The sequence below is a fragment of the Grampus griseus genome (assembly GCF_964374135.1).
Source record: "Grampus griseus genome assembly, chromosome: 8".
NCBI classification, from domain to species: domain Eukaryota; kingdom Metazoa; phylum Chordata; class Mammalia; order Artiodactyla; family Delphinidae; genus Grampus; species Grampus griseus.
The window spans coordinates 25,604,674-25,623,322 of record NC_139002.1 but is presented as its reverse complement, the minus strand read 5'-3'; the positions used below and the strand labels follow the sequence as shown (position 1 = coordinate 25,623,322).

Sequence of the window (18,649 nt, the reverse complement as noted above, 5' to 3'; positions counted from 1 at the left end):
CTGCGCCACCAGGGAAGCCCCACTTGCCTAATTTTTAAATAGCCACCTCAGCTGTTATTTCAGAGTTCAGATGGTTATGGTATTTAATCGGCCTCAAAAGCAAGTAGTAGTAGTTCATGTAGGGCTTTTCTGTTTCTTCAGTGGAAATTAACTCTCCTTTTGTTCTAGGCACTATGCTTTTGTCATTCTTTTCTTTCATGATACTTATCACAGTTTTAATCATGTTTATTTGTGTGATTCTTGTGTAACCTTTAGGTTGTGAGTTCCAATGAAAGAAGAAGCATACCTATTTTTGTTTATTTCTATATCCCTAATGCTTAGCATTATATCCAGCATATAGCAGGTGTTCAATAAAAGTTGAATAAATGCCAAAAGGAAAGAAAAAGAAACAGTCCAATCCATTTAGTTCAGTCCTGTTACTAATTAATTCACAGCATATATGCTACTCCTTGGGTTGCAATGTATGCCCAGTAACAAGAATTGAGTTTTAAGATACTGGGGCTATGGCAAAGGAGGGAAGATTGAAGGACCTACCAAAGATAGTCTGAAAACCAAGTCAAATATGTTAAAGATGGGCTAAGATCAAAATAACAGGGAGTCATAAGGAAAAAGGGCCCAGGTATAGAACCAAAAGCTTAACATTAAGAAGAGGTGGAGTCCAAGTGAAAACAGGTCAGTTAACAACACATTTGAATTTAGAGTTACTGGTAAGGTTGGTGATGGGCCTGAAAATTGGCTTGGTTAAGCATCTATCCTCTGCTGATTTTAATAGTTTCTTTCCACTATTTGGTAACTTTAATTCTTCTGCAGGGCTCATGAAACTTTATCATGTCTTCATCCTTCATTCTCATGTCCAAAGAAAAAGTGCTCAGTAGCTACACTAAGTTCTTTATTTTAAAGTCATAATACTTTGAATTTAAACAAAAATTAATTTGGCCGCTTCCTTGAGTTGACATATGAGATATCTCACCTTCAGTTGGGAATGAATTTTTGTCCCTTTAAGTCCCCAGATCTTTATTTAAATATACTATGGGTCTTTCTCAAAATAGAGCGTTCCTAAATAGCGGGTTTGACCTTTTGACAAAATAGTAAAGAAGCACTGGAACATTAAGAATTTCAAAGATGTGCAAACCTTAGGGGTCACTGATGTTTGCAAGTGGCACCCAATGGAACCAAATGACAAGGCCAGTATTGTAAGGTAAATAACCCAATTTTGAGATGGGAAAGTAGGAGCACCCTGGAGTGTCTTTATCATACCACCAGAGACCAAATCAGCAATGGAATTCTTAACTTAGTTTCTCTCCTTAGTACTCCATTCCTTTCCTATGTAAAACAACTCAGATTATTTTTAGGCTGGCTTATTACATTTCTATTCTATTCTATATCCACCTCTATTTTATTCCGAAATCAATATGTATTAGATGTTGTGTTGTGTTGTCATTCCCCAACTTAGTACTCTCAGCCCACTCCCACACTTTATCACACTAAGCTAGTTTTTTTTTCATATAATCAATTATTCTGTCAGTTAATCTAACCACGTATTTTTTCCAAAAAGCTGTGCTTCTATTTTACATCCATATTTGTGATAGCATTTATGATAGCAGTGCCTTTTGAACTTTGATCCAGTATGCAGCAAAGCTTTGAGTTACCTTACTGGATATATAACACGAAACTACCTTTTAGAAAGTCTGTGACTATAAATGGTATTTTGTCCTAACATATTTTGTTTTTATTTTGGTATAGTCTGTCTATGGTCTTCAAAATGATATTAGAAGTCACAGTCCTACCCACACACCCACACCAGAAACTAAACCTCCAAAGAAGATGAGTTGCAACAACAGGTGAGTCAACCTATAATAACGGTTTACAGGGTACATGGGTTACATACAGAGTAGCAGGTATGAAGACCAGATGTTGATGTTAATAGTAGGTATTTTAAAAACTGATTTTTAGGATTGACTGTTTCATATAGATTTGTAGTGAAAAGGTGATTTTAAGATATGTAGTCACTTGAAAATGTATCAGTATATGGAGATAGCTTTCAAAATTCTTCACTCTTTAATTCCCCAAATCCTTTTTCCTCTAACCAATTTTTTAAAATTACACACACTGATTTATCGGTGCCTCCATTATTAAGGGTTACTTTATACTCCAGAACTCTGTCTTAAAGAATGAGAAGACAAGAGGTTGGTGACATTAGGTCATGTGTTTTCCACCTCCAGTCATGTGGCATGATCTTCACAAAAGAGTGCTTAATCTTGTTTCTGCAGTACTGATATCTATAAGCCTCTTGAAGTTTTCCCTCATTAGCACTGAAGAACAGTCATGGTATGTATTGTTTCTTGTTTCATACATTGATCAATAGCGTTGGCTTCAAGTAATATTTCAAAGCAAACACCAAGGGTCTTATATCAAATCATAGTTAAATCTCTTGGTTAGTTAAGTCATGGGATTTTTCTCCTTTTGCTTATTTTCCCCTAATATTTTATTGTAACATGGTTTATCAATTGTGTAATACATACTTTTTCTACTATATTTATAGCCACCATGAAGGAAAAGTAATTCAGAGAGTTTTAAATTTTCCACGTATTATTATGTCCAAGAATTTGTCCTGAAATGATACAATTATTCTTAAAACAAATATCACTGATGCTTTTGTTGGGTTAGTATTAGGAAGTAGGGTTTATTTTGAAATTATAGTAATGAATAACGAACATTTATTTTCCGAATTTAATGTTTGAGGGAGAACTGATTCTGATTTGGATAAATGCTAAAATTTCTACAACACTTTTAAAATAAAGTTACATTTTGTTAAAGCAGGCAGAATGTTCAAATTCACTGCTGTTCTGCAATACGGGTTATGTTTACATTCAAACAGTTTAATTTTTTGTTAACTCTTTTAAAGCCCCCATGTCTGATTTTTTTTCTACAGACTTTGAAATTTTACTGGTTGAGAACATATTCTTGTTTAGAATTGCTCAGTCTATCAGAATTTAGAGTTGAAAATTATGAGACTGTAACTACTTATCTCTTTTTTCAGATAAAGTATTGGCAAATACAGTTAGATAGACACCGGTTAAAAATGTCAAAAGTTGCTGATAGGTAAGTATTGCAAGACACCCATATAAATTAAAAAATTTTCATATGACAATTAAATGTGCTCAATATGGTAAGAGAACTAGTGGGAGGAAAATTGTTATAAATAATTGGAGTCCTGTAAGAAATATTATTTTCCTTTTCCTTTTTGAACATGGAAAACTTTCAAAGAGCTCTTTTGTTGTACTTCGAATGACAGAATAATCATTATTATCTTAGGTCTCTAGAGGTCCAATCTTTGTGCAACCAGAATCAAATACAGAAGATAATTCCAAGGAGTTGAATCTTTTCACTCCTGCTAGGAGAAATGAAACTTTCAATTTATTAAGTTACCTTTTGGCAACTTAGAAGCTCTTTGTAAATTCATCTTAACATTCACACTACTCAGTTATTTTATGACTTCAGAATTTGAATTAAACTCAGATTTTATATATTTTCCTATTTTTCATTTAACTCTGTTTTTAATGCATTCATGTTCTTCACTTTGGGGCATTGCCAGAGCCTACCTCTCCAACTTTTTTCCTCTCCTTTTTCCCTTTAGGTTTTTTTTAGATATTTTTTTTTCAAATACTTGCCACTGATTCCCCTTTACCTAATTCCTGTAAATACTTTTGACAAAAAATTTCCATTTAACCCCTTCTTCAAGTTGAGCTAAACTTCTCTGTTGTGCTGTGGTTGGGCTAGTTGACCAAGGATTGGAACTGACCTTTAGCACTTCCTTTTACACAGTGACCTTTTCCATTTTGCCTCATTTTAATGGAGGGATATTAATTCATATTGCTTAGGCATGGGGAGAGAGAGAGTCCTTAGCCATATTTGTCTTCCAGGAAGCACAATAAGTTGATGCATTAAAGTTATTGAAACATGAAAACTGCTATTGGATTTCATTCTATAAGCAAGCAAGGATTCCTTGGCCAGATGTTTTGTTTGTTTGTTTGTTTGTGGTATGCGGGCCTCTCACTGTTGTGGCCTCCCCCACTGTGGAGCACGGGCTCCGAACACGCACAGGCTCAGAGGCCATGACTCATGTGGGATCTTCCCGGACTGGGGCACGAACCCGCGTCCCCCGCATCGGCAGGCGGACTCTCAACCACTGCGCCACCAGGGAAGCCCGGCCAGATGTTTTTATAGTGTCCCTTACAAAGATCAGATAAAACCTCAGACAGAAAACTAAGGAAAATGAAAATGTTTCTCTCGAGTCTGCTAAGTTACACGGAACAGTATGTAGAATATGACCCTTTTCTTGTGCCACCTGACCCTTCTAACCATGGTTGTCTGCTTCTGGGAACTTGAAGCAAGGTAAATGACATTTTCTCTTCCTTTCAAATATTTCATTTATTTCAGAGTTTGATTGAAATAGGAAGAATCTTATGGCTAATTGTAAAAGTAATTTTACTCTGTGTCTACATTAGCCATGATATAAAGATCTTGTTCAAAGTAATGGTTTTTGAACGTTAGATATTTGCATTTATATTAGATTTGCATTTCCAGAAAGAATGGCACAAAAAATTAGAGGTGCAAGCGTTTCAAGGAAGACTAGTCAGAATTGGGTTTTTGGTTCTTAAAATTTAGCTCATTGTTTTTAGCTTCCTTGAAAATCTGCATAGCCACAAAAGCCCATCTACTCAAGTAAAATGAATGCTACATCCATAGTTACTTACGCCCAATACAAGTATGCCTTTATAAATTCAATTTTAAAACAAAATGAATTTACCATAAACACTCTAAGAGAAACTGACTTCTTAAGAAAACCAAAGCACAGTTTAAGACTCCCTGGTTTCTTTCATCAGCTATATAAGGGAAGAATTATATCAATCTTGATGGAGTCATAAAACGATCATTGCATACCCCTTTACAGAGTGAGGATTTAGTATTCTGCAGCACTCCTCTAGAATGCATTTATGGACCTTCTCTTCCATCCAGTGGTTCTTAAATGCTTGACAAGTACAGATCTCTTCATCCGTTAAATTCTAGATTTTATAGAAAGATGGAACTCTTTCTATAAAATAAAACTCTTTCCATAAAGATGGAAAGTTGGAACTCCAAAATGTTGTGACTCAACCAGGACTAGGTCACACATTTAATCAACAGCAGAGTCATAAACCAGGATTTAAGTCTTTTGAGTCTCAATGCATTTTCCTCCAATACAACCTGCCACCATGAGACTTCATTGTGTAGTGGTTAAGAAATTGAGCTCTGGGGTAGGAATGTCTGGAATATTATCTGTTCAACATTGGCAAGTTATAACCCTCTTTCTGCCTCGATTTCTTCATTTCTAAAATAAGAATTATAATAGGATCTGTCTCATAAAGTTGCTGAAAAAATCTAAAAGAGAGAATCAATTAGATATATAAAGATATATCTAATGCTTATTAAACAAATTTTTATTATTAATGCCTAACTTTCATCTCATGATTTCATGCAGATCCATCAATCAGATTTTTTTTCTGAAAAATATGCTAAAGATGGGAAATTAAAATCATATATGATTGTGAGGGGAAATATAATAGCAGAAGATAGAATTTGTAATGAAAGGAATATATTTGGCTTTGTTTTATCTTCTATCGCAAAGAACCAAGCCAGCAGAGGGTTTTGGCATGGATGAAGCATTGAAAGATCCAGTTGGGAAAGAACAGTTCCTTAAATTTCTAGAGTCAGAATTCAGCTCAGAAAACTTAAGGTAAACCATGTTGTTTGAATCTTATACTATATGAAAGAGAGACCTACCTGTGATGAGTCTGGTTATTTTCGCACTTGATAGACCAGTTACTATCCCACCAACATCATGAATTTCTGCCTCCTGTTGGAAGAAGAGAAGGTAATGAAAGCAAAGCACTTTGTCCAACATTATCACTTCCTTCATAAAGGTTTATTTTACACTGTCTCCTGATCTTTTAACTATGTAAATCTGATGCATTTGAAATGGCCTGCATAAAGAAGTGTAACAGACTAGTATTTGGCAAAGTGTGGAATCATTGATAATATTTATGCAGTTTAATTAAAATATCACCTATTTATCAATATTGGTCTTCTTTGTATATTGCATCTCAAGTAAGATGTAGAAAAAGAGATTGAGTGCTTCTTAAAACTTGAAACAAGACTATGGAGTACATTTACTTTGTACACTTAAATACAGCCTCAGTGCAGTTGAGAGCAGCACCTCACTGAGCCCTGCTGGAGGGGTGCGCCTCCTTCCCATCTGTTGTAAACAGCATCCTTACATATTTTTGAAACTTTTCTGACTTGAGGCACCTGGAAATTGAATTTTTAAATGTGAGACATTGGAATAGATTTGAATGTCTCTAAGATCACTGAAATGAGTGATAACTTTCCACTACATAAAATGGTTTTTTTTACAAGCTCTTTCATTCATTATTCTTTTGAAACTTAACACCTTAATTTATTTTCCCATTACTTATGCAGTCCTATGAAATTCATTTACAGAAAGGCATCAGCATTCGTTTGTTTTCACTGGAAATAAGCAGCTCCATAAAGTCACATTCTTTTCAGGAGCGTTAACAGACCAACACCAAACCATTCAGAAATACATAAAATTTTGACAGATGTCCCATGGATTAAGCAAGTTGTCCACAGACAGAGTCTGGAGGAATTTAATTATATGTGCATGCCTGTCATGGATTGTTGGGATGCAGCTTCCTATTCTCTTTCAAGTTTATGAGAACACTTGTTTGACAAGACTTTCACAAGGTCTGCAGTTGCTAAGGATTTTTATTGGACCTACTAAATAATATTTTCTATCCTGAGGGCACTTATCAATTATTGAGTACAAGAATGAATAAAAATAAAACAGAGATAAAGTCTATTTTTAGGCTTTTAGTGGATGGGGAGGTGGAGTTTCCTCTAATTCTCTAAGTATTTGAAAAAATGCTGACATCATGGGTTTCATGATGAAGAAATAAATAAGCAGTGCCCCACCAGTATCACTTCATCGAATAAACATCTTCCTGCTCTTAAGTACAGCCTAGTGGTGAATACAGAGAAGAAAACATCACAACACAAAATCATGGGTATTAGATCAGAGAAATACAGAGGAATGGCAAACCCAGAGGTGGAGATCAGTAAAGGCATCCTAAGGGAAACAGCTTCTAGGCTTGGATGACACGGAGATAACCAGGCTAAAAAGGAAGAGGGAAGAAGTTTGGGGCAAAAGGAATAGCATGTGCAAACTTTGTTTCATGAATGAAATTGAATCACTGCTGTTTTCTTAATCCGTGCCTTAACTATTTCTTATCTCAGTAATTCTATGCCACACTAGATTGCCTGATTAAGTAATTACATACAAGAAATAGTACATATTTCATTATGAGAAAAATGTATAAATATCATCCAAAAGGCTTTCTGTCCTAAATTTAAAAAATACATAATAATTTGAAGTAGTCCCGGCCCTAGTTTTACAGGGCTTAGATATTTAATATTTTTATGGAAGAAGCATTTAGTTCTGGAAAAGGTAAATGCTTGCATATATTTTTGCAGTCTAGGATCTCCCTTACTCCATTTCTTCCTTTAATTTAAATGGCCACATGTATATGTCTTTTCCTGCTGTGTTAGGAAAACAGGGGCTGGATATCCCAAGAATCAGAGGTTATATAAAAATATTGCACATAGCAGACATAAATATCTACCAAATGCTATCGTAAATTTTGGGCTAAACTGATCATTTGGAAAGACTTATTATAAGTGTTTAATTAGAGCAATTTCTTAAATCTGAACTAAATTGCTTTTAGAGTCCTTTTTCTTTGTAAGCATTGTAAATGCTAATAAATCCTGTTAATTTTTTTTACTGCATGTTATGTTGAAATAAAAACAAAGTAAAATTAAAATATTATATATTTCATATATAGTTACATATATATTTCTTGAGTATATACCATAAGCGTTATATGTTTCCATACTGATTGATAAATATAGATATAATTCTTGAATACCTTCTATATGCTATAATATGCTTCATATTTACTACTTTTATAAGTATGCCATGCTGTATTTTGTATTTATTATTTCTGATTATCATTCATCTAATCATAACTTCAGAAATGAAATGTAAATATTCTTGCCCCATTTTACAGGCAAGCAAAATATGACTGGAAGAAGTTAAGCATCTTTCAGATTCAGGTTACTAATAATTGGCATCCTAGGCTTTCTATAATCCAATACCAAGCTGCTGTCCACTGCTCCCCCAACCTAAACCCCCTGCTTCTGCCTAGGTATCTGTTGTCACAGACCGAGGGAGACAAAACAGTCAAGTTAGCCAGCAGGGCTAATTACACCTAAATAAGTCTCAATGCATCTTATTTAGCATCTGTTATTTAGGGAAGTGTGACACTTATATGAGCATTTTCTTCTAGTATTGAGACAGAAACAATAGTCAAGAAAAACTGCTTATTGATAAGTACTTATTCCTCAAATATAACTTCTGCTCTCCCTTGGTGTATTTTTGCTCATTCCTTTTTCAGGTAAAGCAGAGTAAGTACTATGTAAATGTAATAATATGAATGTTATATGAGTGCCTAAAAATATGTCAAGCACTTCAAAAGTGCCCTTTACATAATTTATCTCATTTAATCTAATGGAAACCCAGTGAGATAGGCATTAGCATTCCATTTTACTGATGACAAAATCAAGGCTCAAAGACATTAAGATAATTCCTCATAGTCCAGCTACCATATAATAAAGGGCTATAATAAATAGCCAGTGCCCTTTACATTCTACTAAATTATTACAATGACTATGCTGAGGATAAGAGAGGCAGTGATACTTTTAAAGAGGCATTCAAGAGAGTGGTTTTGAGCATGCCATCTGCTGTAGATCTGGGGGCAAACCATAGCTGTGGCACTCACAGAGGGTAACTTAAATAAGTGACTTATCCTTCATATCTTCAGTTTTCTCTAAAGTGGGGGAAATATTAACACATACTCTATGAAGTTGTAGGGATTGCATGAATTAATATAGCTAAATCACTTAGAATAGTGCCTGCACTTACTTGTCAGTGTAGATGCTGTTAGTATTACCTCTTCAACCCTTTGATATTTCACCCGTAATTTCAAGTCTATTTAAGATGTCACTGCATCTGTACAGCCTTCCTAGAACTCCCTTTTCCAACCCAGTACTTGCCCCAGCAGAGGGGCTCCTTCCTGCTCTGCATTCCCAGACTATCCGGTTTGTGCTATTCCTTGAGAATCTCTCATGTGCTTCCTTGTATTATGGCCATGTGAATTGTGTATCTTTGCTAGTTCAAGGACAAAGACATTATTTTTATCTATGTGTTCAAAGAGTGCTGAAATGAACCTGAATGAGCATGAATTATAACACATGTTCCCTCAGTTTGCACCTAGCATTCCTATTAGATTGCACAGTGTCAGAATCTGTAGTTTAAAAGGAAATGGTCTTGACCTTTCCCTTCTGAAAGCAACCCATGGTAGTTTTATGTTTAAAGCATTCATGTTGGATTATCTACTGTCATCTATCTACAGGAAAATGGTATCTAGAAACTGGAAACTTACTAGGTTGACTAATATTTGATATTCTAATTGTAGCTCAACTACTTTATTACTTATTTTTGAACTTTCATTAATCCGCAAGTTAAAACGTAATAGTTATGAAGGTACTGCTTATCCCCTTCTACCTTAAGACTCTAGCCTGTAGTGACCTTCACCTCTGTCGTCATCTTTTCCATTTCATGATCACATCTGGCCTCTGTTGAGGATAATATAGACCTAGTACTTCCTTTTTCAAGTATCTTTTTAAATTTTAAAACACTATATGATGTGTTATATACATATTCATTTTGTCATCATTTCTAGGTTTAACCAAAAAGACATAATATAGAGCAAAATTTTAAAAAATGAAACCCATTAATAGAATGTGACTTCTTATTAGACTTTGCTATTTGCTTTTATCAAGCAAAACATGTTCTGGTGTTCTTTCCTTTCAGAATATACTATATTCTATACAGAAGCATATCAAATATATTTTTATATTTAGCAGTGAGTCAGTATTATTTTTTCCAAACCTTCTGAATTATTATAATGCCTCTGCAAATTTAAGCCTTTTGAACAATTAAAGCTTGTTGCTTCTGTCATTTCATAACTCTCTGAATTAAATCGCCTAAAATTAGTTACTTGCCCTGATTTCTCCACTTAGGGCATTTTCTAATCTGTGTCCAGGCCTCTTTTAATTCCAGTAAAGCTTCACTGTAATTCCCTTACCTGGTAAAGCAGAAAATCCTCTCCATACTAACCCTCATTGCTCAAATGGACAAAAGATCCAAAAGATAACTATGTGGCATACTTTATCCCCCCCAATCAGATGATCCACGTCACTCACCTTAATGCTCTTCAAACTCCTCTTCCTTTCTAATAAATGGTTCTTTAGCAGTGTTCCTTTGTTTCAGTAAAACTTAAGTTTGTACAGAATCAGGACCCTGGCAGATCTGTTTTTAACAGAGAACATCTAAAAGAGATAGTTTTCAAGATTTCCTTTCCCCAAATGTTATATCTTTGAATGCAACTAATTTTAAAAATCGGTAAAGGCATGTTTCTGGACGCCCTCAGAGAAAATGAATACATTATTATGCTTCATTGTGAATTGAATGATAGGTCAATAATTTAAGAATTTTCGGATTATGAGTAAATGCTTGGTGTCACATTTTGCATAGATTCTGGCTAGCAGTGGAGGACTTGAAGAAAAGGCCTATTAGCGAAGTCCCCTCTCGAGTTCAGGAAATAGGGCAAGAATTTCTGGCTCCAGGAGCCCGCAGTGCTATTAACTTGGATTCTAAGAGCTATGACAAAACCACACAGAATGTTAAGGAGCCTGGGCGATACACATTCGAAGATGCTCAGGTTGGTACATGGATGGGCCTCACATTGCGTCACAAGTGTTCTCCTGAGAAGTTGAAAATTGGAATACTTTTGTTTTTTTTCATTGTAATTGGGGGCTATATCTAGTATTTTCAATTTAGATAACTATGTAAAATAACTAATTGATATATAAGAGAACAGAGATGCTTTAAAATAAGTTTTTAAAGCCTGGGAATTTTTGTAAATTTGAATGTTTTTACATGAAAATTTCTTGAAGGGAATTATGTTAAATATTTGAAAACCTTTTACTTTATTTTCTACGTTTTCACCTCAGTAACATGTATTTGAACTCTTGTCTTCCAATGAGGAGATTCTAAGATTCTGACATTCTTAAAAATTTATTATTATAGTCAGAACTAAACTAAATTAGCTTGAAGTTAAGTAAAATTCAAACCACTTTTGTCTCTGATGATAAAATGAAATAGTAAATTTAGGCATTTGTTATTTTTCCAAGTTAATTTTTTAGTCAGCAAAAAGAAGAGAAAAGGAAATTGATATTAACATCCTAAGATAAATTTTTATGTTTTTTCTTTTTTTCTCAAACTGAGTGTAATTGCCTCCTTAGCAGCAATTTGAATTTCTACTTTTTCTAAAAAAATGTTGTGCTCAATAGGAAAAATAAACATGAAATGAGAGGATATTATTTCCTAATGAAGTGTTGAAATTGGCTTTTAAACCAGAACATGCATGCTTCAAAATTTCTTAAAACCTCTTTTAGAGAAGAATGTTAGCTCTAGAAAGTATCTTGTTTTTTAAATAACTACATTACTAAAACAAAATATAGAAGTTGAAGAATAAGGTACACAAATTTCCTTTCTTACTTTTACTCTCGGTAGAAAATATATCTACCCTTTGCTTTGGTTTAAAAAGAAATGAAACACTGTGCAGAAAACTAACACAAGTTGAAACAGCCAACAAAAAACCCATTCATTCGCCCTGGATCTGCTATGTGGAAATAATTACGTCATATGGAGACACATGAGAGAGAGAGCAGGATGAAAATTCTGGCTCTGTTGCTTATTTCTCTGCTGGTTTTTCTTTCTTGCAGTTCAAGATAAACTTTCAAGCATTTTTCTGGAGCCAACAGCATGTAAAATATTTGAAATTACTCTCCCTAAATTTTAATATTAAAAAGAACATTTCTTTGTTATCTTTGTCATTGAAGAATATTCTTGCTTATTGGGTCTTCTATAAAAGGAAAAGGCATGATTTTCTATAGAAAACACTACTACCTGACTGTAGACTTCTTTTTTCAATCAACCTCAGACATTTAATTCCAGCTTTTTGTAAGCTTTTAAACCATATATTCAAAAATATAATAGAATTTTCTGTTGCTGTTTAAGAAGAGATGCAATGTAATAAGAAAGCAGATTCTGGAGCCAAATTGCCTGGGTTTTAAGTCTGAGCTTTGCTCTGTGACCTATTGCAAGTACTTCACTTCTTCATGCTTCAGTTTCTTCATATTTAAAATAGATATAAAAATGGTTACCAACCTTGTTGAGGTTTTGTGAGGATATAATTAACTAATATAAGCAAGCACTTAGACTACCTGGCATATACTCAAGCATATTTGAGCACTTACTATGCATACCCTTATACTTTGCTAAACATGTCATTCCTTTAATCTTGACAATAACTTTATTTTATAGATTAGAAAATTTAGACTCAGAGAAATGAATAAAGTGGTCAAAATTTACATTTTGTAAGTGGTAGCTCTCGAGCAACATAACATCTGAATCCCAAAATGATTGACTTCTAAATAAGACATTGCCTCACTTTTCCAACAAAAAATTCTGTTGCAGTTCCAAATGTACCATATTTTTGGAGATGAACCTTAGACTAGATATTGAGACTTAATCCAGAACGTCTTTAAGTGGATTCACAGTAACTACAAATTATCACTGGTGTGTTTAAGACCAGGGATACTGAGTCATTTCTGAAAATATATATTTTCTCCAAACAAGAAGAGAATGGGACATTCCGTATACTCTAAAGTGGTTCAAAACTCCATGTCTAACAGACTGGAATGAACAAGGAGCATTTATGCTCCCCTAGAGTGCAATAAGCCACTAAATTGGGCCAACACTGAATTGGATGGATACATTTTTTCTTCTTTGTTTACCAATATTAATCATCAAAACAGACATTGCAGACTGATTAGGATTATCAAATATTTACCTAATCTATCTATGAATAAGTCAAAACATGCACACAAATTGGGAGTTTTAGCAATTAAATATCACAAAATTTATTTTTGGACTTGTGCTCTGGCCTAAAGTGGATGTAGATGACAGTTTTCACCAAACAAATGATTCATTTGGGAAGTCTGCACCCTCCAACTACATATAAATGCCAAAGGCTTCTAGAATGATTATTGAATCTTGACTTCACATCATTGTCTTTTGGCCTGGAGTAATCTCAAGAGACAGCAGATTTATTTATATTCTTAAATGATCTATGTAAATCAACAACTTGATTTGAAATTACTTCATGGGTTTTAATCTTTTAACTAAATTAAAAGATTTAGGCTAACTAAATTCCATTTTTTTTTGTAGTTTTTTTTTTTTTTTTTACATCTTTATTGGAGCATAATTGCTTTACAATGGTATGTTAGTTTCAGCTTCACAACAAAATGAATCAGTTATATATATACATATGTTCCCATATCTCTTCCCGCTTGCGTCACCCTCCCTCCCACCCTCCCTATCCCACCCCTCCAGGCGGTCACACAGCACCGAGCTGATCTCCCTGTGCTATGCGGCTGCTTCCCACTAGCTATCTACCTTACGTTTGGTAGTGTATACATGTCCATGCCTCTGTATTGCTTTGTCACCGTTTACCCTTCCCCCTCCCCATAGCCTCAAGTCCATTCTCTAGTAAGTCTGTGTCTTTATTCCTGTTTCACCCCTAGGTTTTTCATGACATTTTTTTTTTTCTTAAATTCCATATATATGTGTTAGCATACGGGTCTCTTGTAGACAGCAAATATATGGGTCTTGTTTTTGTATCCATTCAGCCAATCTGTGTCTTTTGGTGGGAGCATTTAGTCCATTTACATTTAAGGTAATTATCGATATGTGTGTTCCCATTCCCATTTTCTTAATTGTTTTGGGTTTGTTATTGTAGGTCTTTTCCTTCTTTTGTGTTTCTTGCCTAGAGAAGTTCCTTTAGCAGTTGTTGTAGAGCTGGTTTGGTGGTGCTGAACTCTCTCAGCTTTTGCTTGTCTCTAAAGGTTTTAATTTCTCCATCAAATCTGAATGAGATCCTTGCTGGGTAGAGTAATCTTGGTTGCAGATTTTTCTCCTTCAACACTTTCAATATGTCCTGCCACTCCCTTATGGCTTGCAGAGTTTCTGCTGAAAGATCAGCTGTTAACCTTATGGGGATTCCCTTGTGTGTTATTTGTTGTTTTTCCCTTGCTGCTTTTAATATGTTTTCTTTGTATTTAATTTTTGACAGTTTGATTAATATGTGTCTTGGCGTATTTCTCCTTGGATTTATCCTGTATGGGACTCTCTGTGCTTCCTGGACTTGATTAACTATTTCCTTTCCCATATTAGGGAAGTTTTCAACTATAATCTCTTCAAATATTTTCTCAGTCCCTTTCTTTTTCTCTTCTTCTTCTGGAACCCCTATAATTCGAATGTTGGTACGTTTAATGTTGTCCCAGAGGTCTCTGAGACTGTCCTCAGTTCTTTTCATTCTTTTTTCTTTATTCTGCTCTGCAGTAGTTATTTCCACTATTTTATCTTCCAGGTCACTTATCCGTTCTTCTGCCTCAGTTATTCTGCTATTGATCCCATCTAGAGTACTTTTAATTTCATTTATTGTGTTGTTCATCATTGCTTGTTTCATCTTTAGTTCTTCTAGGTCCTTGTTAACTGATTCTTGCATTTTGTCCATTCTATTGTCCATTCTATCTCCAAGATTTCGGATCAACCTTACTATCATTATTTTGAATTCTTTTTCAGGTAGACTGCCTATTTCCTCTTCATTTGTTAGGTCTGATGGGTTTTTATCTTGCTCCTTCATCTGCGGTGTGTTTTTCTGTCTTTTCATTTTGCTTATCTTACTGTGTTTGGGGTCTCCTTTTTTGCAGGCTGAAGGTTCGTAGTTCCTGTTGTTTTTTGTGTCTGTCCCCAGTGGCTAAGGTTGGTTCAGTGGGTTGTGTAGGCTTCCTGGTGGAGGGTACTAGTGCCTGTGTTCTGGTGGATGAGGCTAGATCTTGTCTTTCTGGTGGGCAGGTCCACGTCTGGTGGTGTGTTTTGGGGTGTCTGTAGACTTATTATGATTTTGGGCCGCCTCTCTGCTAATGGGTGGGGTTGTGTTCCTGTCTTGCTAGTTGTTTGGCATAGGATGTCCAGCACTGTAGCTTGCTGGTCGTTGAGTGAAGCTGGGTGCTGGCGTTGAGATGGAGATCTCTCGGAAATTTTTGCTGTTTGATATTATGTGCAGCTGGGAGGTCTCTTGTGGATCAGTGTCCTGAAGTTGGCTCTCCCACCTCAGAGGCACAGCACTGACTCCTGGCTGCAGCACCAAGAGCCTTTCATCCACAGGGCTCCTTAATTTGGGATGATTGGTTGTCTATTCAGGTATTCCACAGATGCAGGGTACATCAAGTTGATTGTGGAGCTTTAATCCGCTGCTTCTGATGCTGCTGGGAGAGATTTCCCTTTCTCTTCTTTGTTCTCACAGCTCCCAGGGGCTCAGCTTTGGATTTAGCCCCGCCTGTGCGTGTAGGTCGCCGGAGGGCGTCTGTTCTTTGCTCAGACAGGACGGGGTTAAAGGAGCCGCTGATTCGGAGGCTCTGGGTCACTCAGGCCCGGGGGTAGGGAGGGGCACGGAGTGTGGGGCGGGCCTGCGGCGGCAGAGGCCGGCGAGAAGTTGCAGCCTGAGGCGCGCCTGTGCGTTCTCCCGGGGGAGTTGTCCCTGGATCCCGGGACCCTGGCAGTGGCGGGCTGCACAGGCTCCCCGGAAGGGCGTGTGGCTAGTGACCTGTGTTCGCACACAGGCCTCCCGGTGGCGGCAGCAGCGGCCCTAGCGTCTCATGTCTGTCTCTGGGCTCCGCACTTTTAGCCGCGGCTCGCGCCCGTCCCTGGAGCTCTCTCAAGCAGCGTTCTTAATCCCCTCTCCTCGTGCACCAGGAAACAAAGAGGGACGTAAAAGTCTCTTGCCTCTTCGGCAGTTCCAGACTTCTCCCCGGACTCTCTCCCGGCCAGCCGCGGTGCACTAACGCCCTGCAGGCTGTGTTCACGCCGCCAACCTCAGTCCTCTCCCGGCGCTCCGACAAAAGCCGGAGCCTCAGCTCCCAGTCCCGCCCGCCCCGGCGGGCGAGCAGACAAGCCTCTCGGCTGGCGAGTTCCGGTCGGCCCGATCCTCTGCGCTGGAATCTGTCCGCTTTGTCCTCCGCACCCCTGTTGCTGTGCTCTCCTCCGCGGCTCCCAAGCTCCCCCACTCCGCCTCCCGAAGCCTCCACCCGCGAAGGGGCCTCCCAGTGTGTGGACACTTTTCCTCCTTCACAGCTCTCCCCCGCCGGTGCAGGACCCGTCCCTATCCTTTTGTCTCTGTTTAGTTTTTTCCTTTGCCCTACCCAGGTACGTGGGGGGCCTCTTGCCCTTTGGGAGGTCTGAGGTCTTCTGCCAGCGCTCAGCAGATGCCCTGCAGGAGCTGTTCCACGCGCAGACGTATCTCTGGTGTATCTGCGGGGAGGAACGTGATCTCCGCGTCTTACTCTTCCGCCATCTTCCCGGAAGTCCTCCATTTTTTTTTTAAAGGACTTGTTGTGGTTTACCTCCTCCATAGCTCCCAAACCAGTTTAAACATTTATCCTTGAATAAAATAATAAATTTGAAAGTCTAAATGTTCTAGAAGCATTTAAGGTATTCTCATCAGCATTATCATTATTATTTTTAGCTGCTTCCAGATTTGTTTTTGAACCAAATGTATTCTTATCACAGTACTTGATTTTTCCTGAAAATAATAAGGAAGCACCTCAACCATTATTTCTTTTTAGGAGCACATTTACAAACTGATGAAAAGTGATTCATACCCACGTTTTATAAGATCCAGTGCCTATCAAGAGCTTCTACAGGCAAAGAAAAATGTATTGGTTCTTTGTGAATTTTTTTGACCTCGTTCTCAGTTGTAGTTATTTGGAGTAGTTACCTCTGCTGGGCCCACAGTATTGGACAAATGGTAAATGAATATACTCCAAGACCCGCCTCCAAACCTTTGCATTTTATAAGGGCCACTTAAGTTGTATGGGTTTCTGTTTGTTGAATGCTTATTTTCTTCTTTGTTTGTTTGTTTCTGCAGATGTTCATGCTTTACAAAGTTGTTTAGACACCGTTTTCATGTTTCATGTTAGTCTTCTGTATGCCAGTTTAAGGAAATAAAAAATTACAATAAAGAGAGGAAAAGAACAATGTCATCAGATCAAAAACTTAAAGAGCGTTTTCCTTGTCCAGTAAGCTAGAATGTATGTTTTAGGCCATACACTCCATAACTCATTGTTTTCAATGATAGTTGTAATGATAGCAGTAATGTTTGCTTCCACATATTTTCATTTGGCATTTATTCTGAGTCACTTAGTATCCCTACGATGAGGTTTCATACCTAAGATGATAGCCAAGCAGATTTTCAAAGAGCTGCAATAGGCTACATTGTTCAATAAACGTTTATAATCAAAGTCTCACTGTAAATAACACCTTATATAACCCGTATAACAGGGAATGGAAAATCTGGATGTAAACATCAACATCATTCATTATTTTGTAATGTTAAAATAGTCCATAGCTTCTTGAAATCCTGAGATGAAATTATAATTTTGTGTAATTCATGATCATCATTTAAGCTAAAGGTATTTTTCAAAGTCCATTGACTTTGCAATGGGAAATAGATACTCTGTAGTTGCACTGTCCAGTACAGCAACCACGAGCCACATGGAGTTGTTTAAATTTAAATTAGTTAAGGTTACATAAAATTCTACTCAAATTTCTAGTACTCAATGACCACAGCTAAAGACTTCTGAAATATCATTTAGTATAGAATGAAATTTCCATGCTTTCAGAAAGTTCTACTGGATAGCAATGCTCTATAGAATTGATGTTATCAACAGAAATTTAGTACCAGTAGAAAATTATGAGGAAATTCTGAAGTTAAGCCAATAGATTTTCAAACATTTAGGCTTTGAAAATGTTGGCATAAAACCTTAACATATCTACTTCATTTTAGTGTCATTTGATTTTGCTTGAAATCACACTACTTTGTTTGCACAAGAAGTTTTGGTGTTACAAGTAAAAGCACTAATGCAAACAGAGCCCATGTCCTGTTACAAGAGGCCTTCTGTGGCAACTCTCCTGTCTTCCTGATCCCTATGATTTAGAACATGAATTTGGTGTTGCATCATTTCACCATCCTGTCTTTTTCTGCTGTTTTTCTTTCTGACTTTTCCTTTCTTTCTTTTTTTCTTTCTTTCTTCCTTCCTTCCTCTCTTTATTTCTTTCATTCTTTCTTTTTCTTCCTTCCTTCCTTTCTTTCTTTCTCTCTCTCTTCCTTCCTTCCTTCCTTCCTTTCTTTCTTTCTTTCGTCTTTCTTTCTTCTCTCTCTTTGTTCCTTTGCCCCACCCAACCCCACACATGTAAGTCGTAATACTCAATGGATCGCAGAACATC

The 18,649-nt window shown here is 36.7% G+C and overlaps 1 pseudogene across 1 annotated transcript in view; it reads left to right on the top strand.

Moving 5' to 3' along the window:
* Positions 1-18,649, top strand: part of LOC309825667 (regulator of G-protein signaling 7-like) — a 100,670-nt pseudogene that overhangs the window by 64,544 nt on the left and 17,477 nt on the right. The window contains exons 5-10 of the transcript in view: positions 1,744-1,841; positions 3,041-3,102; positions 4,296-4,395; positions 5,669-5,776; positions 10,772-10,958; positions 16,990-17,079. The product of the transcript in view is annotated as a regulator of G-protein signaling 7-like (transcript). The remainder of the gene's footprint in view (positions 1-1,743; positions 1,842-3,040; positions 3,103-4,295; positions 4,396-5,668; positions 5,777-10,771; positions 10,959-16,989; positions 17,080-18,649) is intronic.